The sequence below is a fragment of the Tympanuchus pallidicinctus genome, unplaced genomic scaffold, assembly GCF_026119805.1.
Source record: "Tympanuchus pallidicinctus isolate F22 unplaced genomic scaffold, pur_lepc_1.0 scaffold2, whole genome shotgun sequence".
NCBI lineage: Eukaryota > Metazoa > Chordata > Aves > Galliformes > Phasianidae > Tympanuchus > Tympanuchus pallidicinctus.
This window is the reverse complement of record NW_026294721.1, coordinates 24,101,115-24,117,010: the sequence shown is the minus strand read 5'-3', so window position 1 is coordinate 24,117,010 and position 15,896 is coordinate 24,101,115. Positions and strand designations below refer to the sequence as shown.

The window sequence follows — 15,896 nt, the reverse complement described above, 5'->3', positions numbered from 1 at the left end:
AGTGCGCTGCCTGTGCCTGCTTCGCAGTTTTCTCGTTATTATTATTTTTTTCCCTTGATGTGACGGCTGGGTGCGGGCGGTGCGGCCGCCTCGCATGAGCAGGCGGGACGCAAAGCATTAATTTCAATAGAGAACATTTCCTTCCTGTGCCTTATCTTGTTTCCTGCCTTCTTAAAGAGTGCCACCCTCTAATAAATGTGAGCAGGCACAGCTCCAGCAGTGGCGAGTCCTGTAGAGGTAATCAGTACGTGGCTGTTCTCCTTTTCACAGTGTCGGTGTTCACGTTATTAGTGCCAGGCTCCTCGCTTGGCTGCATGCAGGGTTCCCCTTTATTTAAACGTAGCCCGAGGAGGAGCCTGGCAGGCAGCTGCCTGAGCTTGGTGGTGATGATGGTGCTGGAGCATGTTTAGAAACAAGAGTCTGCAGGCCTCTTGTTCAAATGGTAGTGATAGTGAGTGAGTGCTGATTATGAGAAATCAGGAAAAGCTGGAGGAGGAGGGGGGAGAAAGATGTTTCTGATAATGTGGTTCGCGCTGAAAAGCTATCTTGTAAACTATCAGTACTGCTGCTCCAATTCTCGGTGCAGTGTTATGCCTCTACTTGCCTGGAATGCACCACTCCCTGCCAGCCATCCCTGCAGCCAGCCCTTGTCTCTGAACCCTGGAATTCAAGTGAAGAGACTTAAATTGCTGCTGCCTGATGACTGTACAGAAAAAGCCTGTGCCTGAAGATAGGAAATCCAAGGTTTAGAGGCTGAAGGTGTTAGAAATCAGCAGGGAATGTGTATGCAAAGTATCTGAAATTAGTACGGAATGTGGCAATGCTTTGTGAGCATGTAAGGACCCAGAATAAATGGGCTGAGGAGTGTGAGAAGTGATAGAAGTGACTGCCTGCAGGGTTCTGAGTGTCATAGCAAAAAAAAAAGCTTTAGAGGAGATGGGTTTCTGAATTTGGATTCTTGAAATAATCTGAGAAGGTGGAGCCAAGGAGCAATGTTTTTAGTTTTCATGCTAGAATAAGTAAATTACCAGTTTGCATGAGGTTTTTCTGCCTGATGACGCAGATTAGTTCCAACCTTTATCTCTGCTTATCACCTGAGCCTGACATTATTAAACACTCATTGACATTGACACCTGAATGTCAGGTATGAATACTGTTCATCCCAAAGCAAAATAACTTCATCTCATGAATTCGCAATATTTTTATTTATTTAATGCATTTCTAAAGGCAATTTATTTAATGCTTCTTCCCATTCTAGGTAAAGATAACAATTTGTTGTTAAAGCTTGCATTTTTTTTTTGTAAGGGAGGATGTGCTTATGGACTGTTCCTTCTCTTGCCATAGAGCTTCAGATGGGGAGGAAATGCCTCCCTGTCTCCTTTGTTAAAGAAAATAATTACACTTTTTTTCTTTTTTTTTTTTGTCTCATAAAATTAATACTTTTTCATTCAATTTCCCCACTTCACTATTCCCAAATTCCTTTATTTTATCTTTGAGTTTTCTGTCTCTCTTCTCATTTTAGATGTAATAGAACTCGCTTATCCATGACTATAAGCTTTTTATCTTTTAGGACTTAATGTTGTCCCAGAGTGATGATACCAGTGATACCAAGAATGAACTTTAGACTAATAAGATTATTTTTAAATGAACTGATTTCTTATGTACTGAGAAGATGGCAGGTGTGAGAATCAGTTGCTTTCTAACTGTGGTACTTTGTAAAACAGAGTTACGGGGCTCAAGCACAGGCACATCACTGTCTGGAGATGCTGCTGTTGCTCAGCTGTGGACAAAAGAGTGGAGCACAACAGCTGGGACTGCTGATTCTTGGTCGCAGGTTTGCGCTGAGAACAGCTGCTCCTAAAGAGGAACGAAGGTTTTTCTATCCAGAGTACTGCTGAGGCCGCTGTGGCTGGTGACAAACGAGTCAGTTTCTTGGTGCTTCACACGCTTCGTTGTGGCACATCAGTGAGAACCGACAGCGGGCGTCTGTAGAGCCGTTACGTACAGCCTCAATTAGTAAGGAGCTTACCCGCGTTGATAATAAGCGGTACTGCAGCGTGCTGCGTAAATCACTCCACAAGCTGATCCTTGGGGTTACATAGTAAAGCAGGCAAGTAATCAGCTGGGAAAGGGGAGAACCTCGCTGCTGAACACGAAGACAGGCGGCTTTCCGAGTGCCGCGGCGGCCGCGGACCCTTTAGCAGCCAGGCCGAGGGCGGCAGTGGGCGCTCGTCGCGGGGCGGGACTGGCCGCCGCCTCAGCCTATCGCCACAGTATGAGGCTGCCGTGCGCGGCATTTTGATTGGCCGAAAGGCACGCCGGGGGGCGGGGCCTCAAGGGCGGGCTCGGCCACACGGAGCCAACGGGGAGGGGGCAGAGGGGCGGTGCCGCGTGAGTGCTGCGCTCGCGCCCCAGTGAGCGGCGGTTCCTGGTGGGGCGCCGCGCGCCAATGGGCGGCGGGGGGGCGGGAGGCCGAGCCGGGCCGTCGAGTTACCGGAGGGGAGCGGCGGCGGCGGGATAAAGCAGGCGGCGTGCCCGGTGGCGCTCGCCTCCCGACGGCGGCGCTTTGTGGGGCGGCGCGGCGCACTCGAGGCGGCGGTACTCGGGCTCGCGGCAGGAGCGGTGAGGTGGCGACGGGACCGCGGGGAAGGGGGGGGAGGGAAGGAAGGAGGGACCGCTCCGACGGAAACGGGGCGCGAGGGCGGGCCGTGCGCCCGGGCCAGGTCGCTTTGTTTACGGCGGGGAGGGGGCGCAGGACGGAGGTGGGCGCGGGACGGAGGCGGGCGGCCCTTGGCGGAGCCGCCGCGGTGTAACGGCGCCCCGCCGCCTCTCTCCGTCCTTCCTTTCTGACCGCGCCGCGCTTTTCCCGCTCGTCTTCCGCTGCCCGGGTGGTGTGGCGGCGGCCCCGGGGCCGGTAGGCGCTCGGCCGGCTTCTCGGGCCGAGGTTCTGCGCTTCGCGGTGACCGTGCGGCGGCGCCGGGGGCATCGGCCCCGAGCCGGGCTTTGTTCCCGGCCCCGCCCCAGCAGGCGGCAGCGGTGCCGGGCCGTGGGCAGCGCGGGCGGAGCTCGCTCCAAATCCCGGTAGCGCGGCGCGGCGGCAGGCCCGAGCCTGGTTCGGACCTCCGGTTCGTTTTCTCTCTCGCGTTGTGCTGCCCGTGTGGCTGTAGGTGCGGCGGGGGCTCGGCCGCATTCCCTGCCCCCGCCCGCTTTCATGTCTGTACTTCCTCTACTTTGGTTCTGTGATAGCTCTGTTCGGCTGTAACAACGCTCGGCAAGCAGCAGCTCGGTTTGTGTTTTAGCCAGAAATCCGTGGTTCAGTAGTTCCTGCTCGGATGGGAGGCAGAAAACGAAACAAAGCAAAAACTGCATTCTGAGGGTCTCTGAAGCTGGGAAGTTGTCAGAGCCGTTTGTTGGCTCTGCTTTGAGCAGCAGTCCAGAGGTGAAAGAGAACCTGGGCTTCTATCTCCTCAGAACCAGAGACCTGAGCGCATGTGGGAGCATGCACAAAAGATGTGGGCTCTTCTGTACTCATGTGCTGACATCCCCCTGAGCTCTGGCTTCACGCATTGCAAAGGATGTATCTATCAGGTGATAAGGCACTGAAATGAGGCTAGAAATAGTGAATTGTCGGTTGGTAGGTTGGTTGCTGACCTGGCCAAAAAGATCCATGTACGTTTGCAAGAACAATGTAGTGTGGAGCATGTGGAGTGCTGTGCTTTGTGAGGTGGTTCACTGAGTGAAGTTACCTGTAGCTATTTAAGAAGTTCCTGCAGTGTGCCTTTTATAGGTTCCCCACTGTTGCTGTGGCACTGAGAATGCACTCCAGCGCTTCAGAAGCACCATGGAAGCATGAACAAGCAGTGGGAAACCACACATTGCTTTGTCTTGTGATATATCACAGGAAGAAAGCAAACCCCAGGTAAAAATGGCATTGCAGGCTTAGTAAGTCGAGTGCTTAGAGGTGAGAACAATGTTCTGTGTCAGAAGCTTGTTTTGTTTGTAGGGGCTCCTGGAGGCTGTTGGCTGGTAGTATGTGATGGCAGTGCCCACTCAGAAAGCAGGGTGGTGGTACATTGCTTTGGGATGCTGTCGCAGAAAAATGCCACTGAGCTTTGTTTAAAAAAAAAATAAAATGTTTGGTTCTTCAGGATGAATTTAAGGTTGAGGTACTGAACTAATTTCACTTCTTTGTTTGACTGAGCTAGAGGAGCACAGTCACAGCTGACGGTCATGTCGTAGCGTTACATCCTTCAGGAAGGAGATGGAGGGCTGCAGTAATACAGGGTAACAATGAAAATGTCTCAGTTGTTCACACTGCAGTATTAACGCCTTGCCAGTGTTGTTCTGCTAGCCCTGAATGACTCAATAGTTGTTCTCAAATGTTTTTTTTTTTTCCCCACTGTAAATGTCTTTCTAATTTTTGGGGTTAAAATTAATTGATGTGCAGAAAGTTTTTGCTAATACAATTGAGAACACCCTGTCTGTATTTACTTTTTCTAAGAACTTAAGAAGATTATAATTAAACCCAGCTCCCATTGGCTACGTATTAAAGAAACCAACTTGGAAAACAGGGTGTTCCACGTTAGAAATTGCCTGTTTTGTATCTACTTTTGTACTTCAGGGAGTTTTATCTTGGTCACTTTGGCTGGTGGCAGCTGGTTCATTATGGCACAAAGGGCTAAATGTTTTTTTTTTTTAATCTGAGCACTGTAAGAGGCATGCAGGCAGACTGTACACTTCAGTGGACTCGTGTAATCCAGATCATGAGTATAGAATGTGCTCCCTCTGGTGTAGAGAGCCATGGGCTTGTGGCAGGTTTTGTATACATTTGAGCCGTAGCTCAAGGGCAACCACAGGTGTCATGTTCCAACAGCCGTGTGAGATGGAGGTGGCTCAGTGTTAGAGATGAGTTGCACAAGTTACTGTGAGAACAGTGAGGATAGCGGTTTGGGGTTGTGACCGCGTGACGAACGTCAGGCCTGCTGTCCTACGAGTGGGAAGTGCAGGGGAGCTCACCCACTGTGGGAGAGCAGCTGCCTCCTGCAGTCTGGCTGTGGCTTACCGCTGTGCAGTGCTTCGGCATGCTTGCACCCAAACAACATTGAACCTTTATGACTTCTGGGTCTGTAATAAACCTCTCAGGAGCGATCACAGGCTGGAGAAGAGCGTGGCAACGTGGGAGGGTTTCGCAGTTCAGTTCCAGCCTCACTCCAAATCCCGGTCAGTTCCAGTAAAAGATGTTAGCCAGAGTGATTCAACTAGGCTTGCTTTGCCTTTTTTTGTCAATTACAGTAGCAGTTCTTTTTGCTAGTCTTTTTCCTAGTATTTAGATCACTTACCCTCAAGTGCTTGGTGATTAAATTTCTGCATGTCATGTGTAACGCTGCGTGGCTTTGTCTCTTCCAAGACTGTTGTCCTTCCTTCCCCTCCCCCAAATCTAGTACAATCCCTAATTCCCTGTGACATGAGCACCTCCCAGGAAGAAAGGCAAGTTGTACCATGGGGGGGGGGAGGGAGGAGAGGAGTCAGTGCTGTCACTGGAAAACATGAAGAAGGAATGAGCTCTTGAGCTAATTGAACAAGAGTATCAGCTCTTGATGTGGCTTCAGTTTTGAGGGAATTTTCTGTTTTATTCCATTTTTGTGCACAAAATGAAATAGCAAGAACTAGGAAGAGGAACAGATTAAAAAAAAAAAAAAAAAAAAAAAAAAAAAAAAAAAAAAAACAACCCCAACACTTGAAAAGTTAAAATTCAGTTTCTCTTACATGTCTAAATATTTGATAGAAGGGCCTAGTGCCCCAGTGCTGCTTTTGTAAACCTTTTTTTCTTGTTTACATATACAGTATGCCACTGTCAGTGTAAATTGTGGGGTTTTTTTGTTTTGTTTTTTGTTTTTGCTTTTTTTTTTTTTTTTTTTTTTTTTTTTTTTTTTTTTTTTTTTTTTTTTAGGAGCAGGTGATAGAAAAGAAAGTCAATCTGTGGAATTCACCAAGCCCCCAGGTGGTACCTATCCTGCACTCCAGCACTTGGTAGGAGTGTAAACAAAACAGGCTTTCTGATAGCTGGGCCTGGTTCTGCCTGAAGCAGCAGCTGGATTTTTGGGGCAGCTTGTGGCAGAAGGCTTGGGTTGCTTGCTGTGCACTCTTTGGTGCTACTGGTCACTGTGGAGTTAGTTTGGTCACCTGTTTCCTTTCTCCCTGTTCTCCAGAGAATGGGAAGACTCTTCTGGCTCGGACCTTTCTCTTTATTTATTTATCTATCTAACTGAAGTTGGCATGAGAAGATAAATAATGAGTTTTGTGTGCCTTGTCACCTTGCTATTGGATGGAACACTGCTTCAGAATGAGATTCCTCTGGTGCTTTGGAGTATTTTTAATTTTCAAGTTGTTTGTTAATAGCAGTCAATCAGTTGCTATTGCCAACATTATTGTTCAGCTTAATAGTGTTTCCTTTTCTAATATCTAGTCCACATACTCCCTGGAAATAGGCTTTTTTTTTTTTTCCCCTGGTGTATTAAAATTATATTGTTACCATCAGGCTCTCTTGTTTGGATGAGATGCTTTCTGTTCACCTGGTGGCTGTGCCATTCCATCGTTGCCTTACTTTGTGTGGAATTTGTCTTTTTAGTGTGTTTGTATTGACCTGACTTGTATAAAGTATTCCAGAGAAGGTTTCTGTTGTACTTGATTTAGGTCTTTTAATGCCTACATGAAAGTATCTTGCCAGTAGATCTTCAGGTTGTGTTTTTTTCTTCACTTCTTTCAAGACTTCTCAGATTTGTCTTCATAAACTACAATTTACAGCGAAAAAATAGTACTACCCAAATGAATTTTCATTGAGTTAAACGGTAAGAGAAGCCATAGGGGTGACAATAGCAGTATTTATCCACACTGGGTTTAAGTGTCCTTGGTCCTACCAAAGTCCAGGCCATAGTGGGAGTGGCGTTGGTTGTGGTCATGAGGAAAGCATTCAGGGAGCTCAAAGGTGCCACTGACAATGTGCAAATACCTGGGGGAGAGAAACTGAGAGGAAACATCCAGTACCACTTTTAGAGGCAAGAATGTGCTAAATGGTCATAGTGAGAAAAAGGATGAGCCCTGTTCTGCAATATTCAATCAGCCTTAGATAGCCTTCATAGAAGACAAACTGCTATTGTTTTTTTCTTCATTATTTGTTATTGCAGTAGTCTCAAAATACAACAATTGTGTGGTTTCTGCCAGTCCTAAGCAGCTAAGTTTGTTTGTTTGGAGTAACTGAATATAATGTTGGAAATATTTATAAAATAAGGGCTGGAAGAGAGTGGTGAAAACTGCATGTACAGATAGTTGTGTCTGACCTGAGAGGTAGGGCTCTGGTGATACAGCGTGGGAGACTTTTAAAAGAGAATAGATATTCATTTAAGAAACAATAACAAATGGCAAGGGAATATTTATAATCTGAGCTTTGAGAATGTTATGATAAATGATAAAACCAGGTCTCTGGAATTCATGTTTTCAGTGAAAATTGTAGAGTGACTTGATTGCTCAGTTGGTGTTGGTGCTCAGTTCCTTAATGTGAGGATGCATCTGCTGCAAACGCTGTGCCCTGGAGGGCACTTGTGGTCAACAGCAGAGCTGGAAAGGGAGACTGACTTTCTTTGGGAAAGCTTCAGCCTGTCTTGAATGAAAATAGAGCAGGAGCACAAGTGTTGATATGGACTAAGTCAGGTAGAACTTTTGGGGCAGCTAGACATCTTTGAGATTGACAGAATGTTCAGGATAGACAGCAAATGGAGCTCATCAGTCTGCCGGTAATGCTGATCACATTATAAAAGACGACTTTGAACAAAAATAGTATGACTTCTTCCTCTGCAGACATAATCTAAAAACAGATGTCATCTGAAAACTGAAAAATGTGCTGCATTGTGCAGATGGACTGCTGTGGCTTACTCCATTCCCGGGGCAGGGAGCTGAGCTGTAGCTGATCCCACAGAGGCCAGTTTGCTGCAGCGGCTCGAGGAGTTGGTGGGTACCCCAGGCCTTAGAGAGAAAGAAGGTGGGAGAGAGTGCTGCTGTTCTTGGGGGAAGTGGCTGCTGACACCTTCACTCTGCTACTGCTAACCTATTCCTTTGTATGTACACACAGATCCTGCTGTCCTTTGCTCTCTTGCTTCTCTTGGTGTGTCCGAATACCTCATGCTGGTGATCCTTCATTCTGTATCCTCACCTCTGCCTCCCTAATAAGATAGATGAGATAGATGTAAATGAGAAGGGTTGGAAAGCAAATTTGGGAATATGTAGAGGGAAGCACAAAATGAACAGAACAGGCTTTTAGGAAAGAATCTTCTTTACCTACCACTGTATGTACTTGTTAACGCTTTAATATAATGCTTTTGGAGGGATGAGACCCAACTATAAAATGTTTGAGAACATTTTCTTTCTGTCTGTCACAATCAACCGCTGATACTATAGTTTGTTGCTAAAAATCCATAACCAAGCCATTAGGTAGGCACTCATTATCCTTGTCTTTCTGTTGGTGGTGGAGGTAAATGGTGTGCAACTGATCTGAACCAACTTGAAGCCCAAACTTTTATTGCCTGGGAGGATATTTACGGACAGTGCTACATAGCACACTCCATATTATGCTGTACTGCAAGTTGTTCTTTTGATTTGCATTTTTAAACTGAGTAAATATTTCTGTTTTCAAGTCTTTCTCAGGCCCTGTAATTTTATAGTACTTTCTACTGCATGCTCTCTCAAAACCAAAATGATTGTAGTTCAGAGTTGCAAGATCTTCACCTGCCTCAGGTAGTGGTGCAAGCACTTTATGTTTAGGAGTTGAAATGTGTTAATGCTAGAAGTCCCTGACAGCTATCTAGCATTCAGCAGATGACTGCAAACCAGTGTGCATTTGTTATGAGAAGGGTAGGATGCTTTGGAGAAGGTATCAGTGGGGCTTTTATAATGCTTTGAGCCTAGAAACAAAAAGAATATTTCAACTACTTTTCTGTTTCTTATTTTTGGTGAATATGGAGTCTGGAGAATGCAGAATGACCTCATTTGGGATCCTGTCAAAATGAAATAGCAAGTTCACATTTCAGCCTGTGTGAGTACAGAATTCAGAGTAAATTCTTTTTAAGAAAAAAGAGTAGATAGGAACAGTCTATGTGGAAGTACAGCAGAGTCCTTGTTCTTCTCATTAATAAGCACTAATGTCTTATTACAGGATGTACATCAGATTCCCAGAGTCCAGAGGATACTGAAATCATTGGGGTCTATCAATTTAAGGATGTTTTTCTGCAACTGCTTACTATAGGAAATCTGACTGTTAACACTCCAGCATGTGCTGGTCGGCCTGTTTGCAGAATGGCTGCTATTTGATATATAGGACCACAGTTCAGCTTCTGTTGAAATTAGTTTTAATTAGGAGCAGGGAATGGCTCCTACTTAAAATAGGGCTTTTTCACTTTAAATCCATACACCTTGCCAAATATGCATACTGTTTGTATTGGTAACTGAAGAAGAGTTCTACTGCTGTGTATTCTTTCTCCTTGTACAAGCACAGTAATGGAACTGGTAGGTGATTTAACACTTTTTGGCAGTTTTTTAAAAATAGAATATATTTTTAGCATTGACGGTCTGCTAAGGGAGGAAAAGTAGCACATAAGCTGTTGATTTTTCATTCAGTGATTCCTAGTGCTTCAACTGTAGTGAATTCCAATTTCTGAAAGCTTCTTGAATTGAGAAGGATTGTTTTTTTTTTTTTTTTTGTTTGCTGTGTTATGCATTGGTTGCTGTTCTGGTGATGGAGCAGGGGTCAGAGTTTTAGGTAGGCTCCTGTGCTTACGCTGCATACTGAGTGGGAGTTCTTGCTTTTCCTATTGCCAGTACTTTGTTACTGCAGGTAGGGTGATTGATGGCACTTGGATCATTGCCTGTAAGACCTTCAGTAGAATCAGCTGCAGTGCGTGGATCTAGACCTGCTCTTCTGCTTTACTGTTGCAGGCAGCAATGCACCTGAGGGAGATAGCTGCTGCCATGGGGCAGGATCTGCCTTTTTTCTTTCCCAGTGTGCAGGAAACAGAAAGGAACAGCAGATGATAAATCTCGAGGTGACATAAAAGTAGGCAAGCTGGAGACAAACTTGTTACTTCTCTTTAAAATACTGGTGTGCAAAGGGCTTACGTACAGTGCTGAGACAGACAGCATTTGAGTTACTGGCATGGTGGAAGCAGCATCTGTTGGAGCTGGTGTTGTTGTGTATGAGTGTACGACCTCGGACGCTGACATAAGGTAACTAACTTCATAGTCAGTACATTGAACACTTGGACACTTATCCTGTAGTTTCTTAGCGGGCAGGCAAACACCTCTCCAGACAGTCTTACCTGGTAAATGGCATAATGGAAAACGATTAATGTCACTTGTTTTGGAGTCTAGTCTTGTGCTAGTAAGTGCAAGTTTTATTAAGAGGCTAAGCTGAGAGACTTGAAAGCTCTTATGCTAAAATACGCTCTGGCTGAAAACCCAGGTTGAATTTTAGCAGATTTCTAGTACTTAGAAATGAATTTCCAGAAGATAAAAAGTTATCACAATTTGAAGAGCAAACAGGTTTTTGGCAGTCTCCCAATGGAGATGATTCATATTCACGTACTTTTTTTTCTGCTAACTGAAGAAAGGATAGTGCAGAAATACATTTTTGAGCTGTTATGGTCAAGTTATTACACATTTGGCACAAAATTTTCCTCTGAACTTTATCTCACAAATGCCTTTCAGCTACAAATTGTGATTATATTGGAGTCTTTTCAATTGAAATTTGTCAGTTTGTGAACGGAGAGCTATTCATAATTCTAATGAAGATTAATTGTTGAACCACTATGATAAATGTAGTTTTCAGGTACAGAAGGTTGGCTTCATTCTGAAGTGTCTGTATGACAGAAGTTCTGCTTTATTCTCTTTTACCATGATCTTCTCAATCCAGGACCTTCTACATAATGTGTTACTCCTCATTTGCACGTTCCTTATGTGGGAGCTGAAACTGCCTCAATTTCCTGCCTTTCAACCATGCTTCTTCCTCTAGCAATATCCATGCTCATGCTTATGACATCCATGTGCCCACATGGTTAATTGGCCTGCAGTCACTCAGCTATGCTGCCTGTGGGCTGGGAGATGAGCTGTTTCTGTAAAGAGCTTGTTGGTGTCAGAAAAGTGTGTGGCCTGAACTTAAACACGTGTGGTCAGTAACTGTAAGCTGAGATACCACTGTATTGTTGGCAGCACGTAGTAATGCTCAATTTGTCATGGGATCATTTTTTTAGTCTGTCATTGAATCTTGTGATATATTTGCTAAATTATTAACTTACCTCAAGCCTTTAAAATGAGCACAAGAACCAGGTTGTTACTAAAGATCTTCTTAGTTGCTAGTTGTTAGGACAACCAATGTCCAGCTTCAGTTTAAAAAAAAAAAAAAGGGACAGATGAGGATGATAGTGATCTAGGAAACAACTTTCCCCCTTTTTGTTCTTTTATAGCCCAGTTTCACGGGGGTGATGAGCTTACAAATGATTGCTGACAAATTCAGAAACTGTTACTTTTGGGGATGCCCTCAATTTTTTTTTATGCTTATGGGGCAGCCATGTATTTGTTAGAGAAACAAACAGACCAAACCAGCTGCAGTGTAAATGTACCTGATGAAGTTGGTAGGATGGAGGAACTGGACAGCCCTTGAAAGTCTTCTGGTGTGCTGTTAGCATCTCTTGGAGCTGTAATGGGAAAGTTGCTTAGTTGACTGTAACAGGCAAGGCTTATCTCTTTGTGTATTGATACACTGTGTGATACAGTGTATGTGTAATGAATCTGATGCTTCTCTATTGCATGGGCTGTTAGTGCATCCCCTGTGACTTTGGGGACTTGTGCTGCCTGCTCCTCTGGTACTGGCCCTATGGACAGTGTGTTGTGTTAGTGCTTGTGATGCCCAGGGCAGCTGAGTACAAATCAGCCACATGTTGAAGTAATCATGGACCATTGTGTTTGCCCAGAAACTGGGTTTCTAGCAACTTGTCAGCATTGCTTACATGATGCCTTTAAAAAGTAATATAATTAATCTTTTACTTTATTCCAACTTTATAAAAACATGCCTAGTGTATGGAAAAAGAGTCTGTAACATGGAAAACACTACTTGCAGCAGTTACTTAAAACATAACATTTCTTGAGTCTTATGTCATTTCATCTTTTGGCCCAGTAACTATAAGAAGTTATAACTTTTAACACTCTAATTTAGTGTGTTATATACATAGCTCCTTATGTGCAGGTGTTGGCATGCTGATTTCCTGCAGCTTTATTTTAAATCCCCACCCCCCTTCTGTGCAGTCATTGAAAGTAGTCTTCTCCATTACCTCCCTAGGTTTAATCAATAGCCTTGTATATAGGAGAATTCATTACTGCTCGAAAGGTGAGGTTGGTTGTTTTTTGTTTTCCAATTCAGCATGTTAAGAAGAGTTCTGAATTTTAAGTATGAAAATTTAATTATCCTTAGATATGTATTTTTAAAATAATTTTTATTATAGCTAATCTCCTACAGTTTGAGCATTCATAGATTCCTAGAATGTCCTGGATTGAAAAGGACCACAATGATCATCGAGTTTCAAGCCCCTGCTATGTGCAGGGCCGCCAACCACCAGACCAGGCTGCCCAGAGCCACATCCAGCCTGGCCTTGAATGCCTCCAGGGATGGGGCATCCACAACCTCCTTGGGCAACCTCTAACACTGTGTCAGCACCCTCTGTGTGAAAAATTTCCTCCTAATATCTAACCTAAACCTCCTGTCTGAGTTTAAAACCATTCCCCCTTATCCTATCACTATCCACCTTTGTAAACAGCCATGCCACATCCTGTTTATACTCTCCCTTCAAGTCATAAGGAAGGCCTTTATGTAGCTTTGTGTTGCTCTGTTATTTTAGCTTTTTGTAAATAAGTTTTTAATAGGTGAACCTCAAAGCTGGAACCTTCTTGTCTACGGCACCTTGCTTTCCCAGTCTGATAAAAGCATAGTTAAAACTTGAGGTTGTGAGCTGCAGTTGGAATGAAGCCCTGTGTTCTTCCCTCCAGCCAGATGTTGTAGTTACTGTAATCCTTCCTCACTCCCTTGGAGACTTTCAACCTTTTGCTGCCTTTACTGGTACTTGCTTCCTTTGTTGACTTAATCAGATTAAGTTGCTTCTGTAGGAAACCTTAGGTTGTACGTAGATACAATCATAGTTGTATTTGAAGTTTTGGACAGCACTGCAATGTGAAGTTTATTGTTACTCGGTATGTACAACTGAAAAACTTGAGACACTTTAAGTGAGTTTTCACAGGCCTGCCACTCTCTGAGTCTCTTTTGGATACTTTGCCAATTAAACTGAAATTGCAGCATCCTGTCCTTATGTTCTGTCGAGTTACTTCTCAGTTTAATTTCATTTCCTCCAGTAAACGGCTGGGCTGTTGGGCAGTCTGCTGGGGAGAGCCTGGGGGGGATGGAGTGCAGAGTAGTGAAGAATGGGTCTGATTGCAAATCACGAACTGGTTTTGTTTTTTCGCTCCACACCGTGTGAAGGAGTGAATTATGTATCTGTGAATGTAAGGTTTGAGGAAGTGAGCTACCATGTCAGTGTAAGCCGTGGTGAATCTCTGTTCTGAAATGCTTTCAGTTTTATCAAGAGTAATGTCGTGTTTCAGTTGTCTTTGGGAGCTGTGAGCATTTGGTTGGTGCAGATGAGGAGGAGTTTAAGGACTGCCAACTGTTCGTTTCAAACTGGAGGGGGCATGTGAGGCTTTGCATGGGTGGATTGAAACTTTTTTTTCTAATAGAGGGGAAAAAAAAATAAAGGGAGGAAAAAGTGAGCAGTAATTAATGGAGACAGATTGACAGGCCCATATGTTTCTGCTGCACAGAAAACAACACTTTATTGCCCTAATAGTCTAATGAGGAAAAAGTGATGTTGATTTTATGGACTGCACTGTCAAACATGCAGACAACACATGTTGTCACTCATTGAAGAGCAGGAGTTTAGCAGGTGAAACTCAGATTTGTATCTGTCTATAAACACATTCCTTTATGACTGCTTACCTCCGTATAAATCATGACAGCTTTTTCAAGGAATGGTGTGTTCCCAGGTTAGAAGAAGTAAGCATCAATTAACTTGCATGCAATTTGCACAAGTTGATCTGTTTTTCCTGCTTTCCTTTAAGTCTCACTTCTTAAGTTGTAAAAGCAAGTTGAACTTCAGTATGGGGCTTTTTAGCTTTAGATCACATTTATGTGAGTCTCTTTAGAAACGGTGATAAAGAATTAGAGGGAACAGTCTCTCAATGGGTGATGATTAAGTAGTTAATGCATCCCTAAAAGAGTCTGGGATGTTCTTGTTGTGCCTGAGCGCTGCTGAAGTCACGTTGGGTGTACAGCCTCTGAATGTACCTGCAGTTCTTCACGCTATGACTTGAAATATTTTTTCCGTACAAACGAGATGATCAGGAGTTGTAGATTGCTGCTGCACGTTTAGACTTGAGTTGTTCAAAGTGCTTGGTCTGCCCCCGGGGTGAAATGCTTTTGCTGTAGTTCGCTGGTGAAGGAGAACAAAAGCGAGCTCGGAGGCTTAGGCAAGTTGTGACAAGTATGCGAGCTGCATGCAAGCCTCTGCCGTAGAGGAATCTCCAGTTCTCAAGGCTTTGTTAGAAGGACTCAGCTGAAGTGCAGCCTGTTTCTTTTTTTCCTGACCGCATCCCTGTGCTAAAGTAGAAGGGAAAGAAAAACAGGAAAGAATCAAAAGGCCCAATATGAAAGGAATGATTTGGAATGATCTTCAGTGGGGAAAGAGTCTGTGTGTGTACAGATATATATTATTAATAAAGCTTGTTCCTAGTTTAAATGTCCATTGAAATGTGTGCATAAAGAGTGGTTGTACATTTTATTTCAGTGTCAGTCCTCTGCCCTTGTCCTCTGCCCTTTTCATCTCTCCTTCCCTCCAAAAAAAAAAAAAACCCCAAACTACTCATGAATTAAAGATCTTTAACCTCTGAGCAGAATAGCAATTTTTAAACACATCATCTAGATCTTAGTGTTGGTGTTTTTTTTTTTTTCCCCAAGTGAAAAGGTTGGAAAATGTTGATATCTGTATTAAAATTGGTGTCTAACTTTTTTTTTTTTTCTTCTTTTTCAGTGTTTTATACTTCATTTGTCTGTACTGTGTTTGGAGATCACTTTCTGGTATTTGGCTACTCACCAACTGACCCGTAGCTGTTTACACCTTTATCTACTCCTCTCATCTCTAAGCACAAGCTGGACTTGAGGGAAAATGTCTTGATGGATACATCCTGAGTGTGACACGTGAGCAGCTCATGTTGGTGGTTAGCAATGGCTTCTAAGTGGTAAGCTCTTCTTCAGAATTCTGCCATAAAGTATATTTTCACATGTCCATCCTTTTTTTTTTTTTGTCTTTTTGCCTTGGTCTTTGTAGTCTCTATTTTACTGTAAATACATAGTAAATACATGTCCAACTTTGCACTAGCACTTCAGATGTCAGTTATCTGAATGGAAATTAATTACTAATTTAAATAAGAATATTTAACCACGTAAAATAAGGAAATTTACTCTGTTACTGTATTGCATTATGGACTGATGTGAGCCTCTGCCAAAGAGGATAAGAACAGAGCAAGCAGCATTCAGCCTTTCATTCATCAGCTTCCCAAGTCAGGCATACTTCCCATACTTTCCCTAAGCTCACGTACACTTATTAGTTTTTATCAAGTAATTTGTGTGTTTGGTAATTCTGTCAAGTAGTCTTTCATGTATTTGTACACAGTGAAAATCTGACTTGGTCAGGTCTCCTAGGATGTGTGGGCAGGTGCCCGAGCTCTGTCCTCTTGTGGAAAAAGCCAGGTAG

General features: G+C 43.8%; 1 protein-coding gene across 3 annotated transcripts in view; it reads left to right on the top strand.

The window, feature by feature from the left end:
* The first annotated feature begins 228 nt into the window (after positions 1 to 228).
* FRYL (FRY like transcription coactivator) overlaps positions 229 to 15,896 on the top strand; it is a 156,500-nt gene continuing 140,832 nt past the window's right edge. Inside the window, exons 1-2 of one of the 3 annotated variants that reach the window (XM_052681908.1) lie at positions 229 to 244; positions 15,174 to 15,381. The gene's annotated coding sequence lies outside the window, so the exon portion shown is untranslated. Of the gene's footprint in view, positions 245 to 2,471; positions 2,623 to 15,173; positions 15,382 to 15,896 lie in introns of those variants that run through there. The other 2 variants (XM_052681907.1, XM_052681909.1) reach the window with 2 other exon arrangements.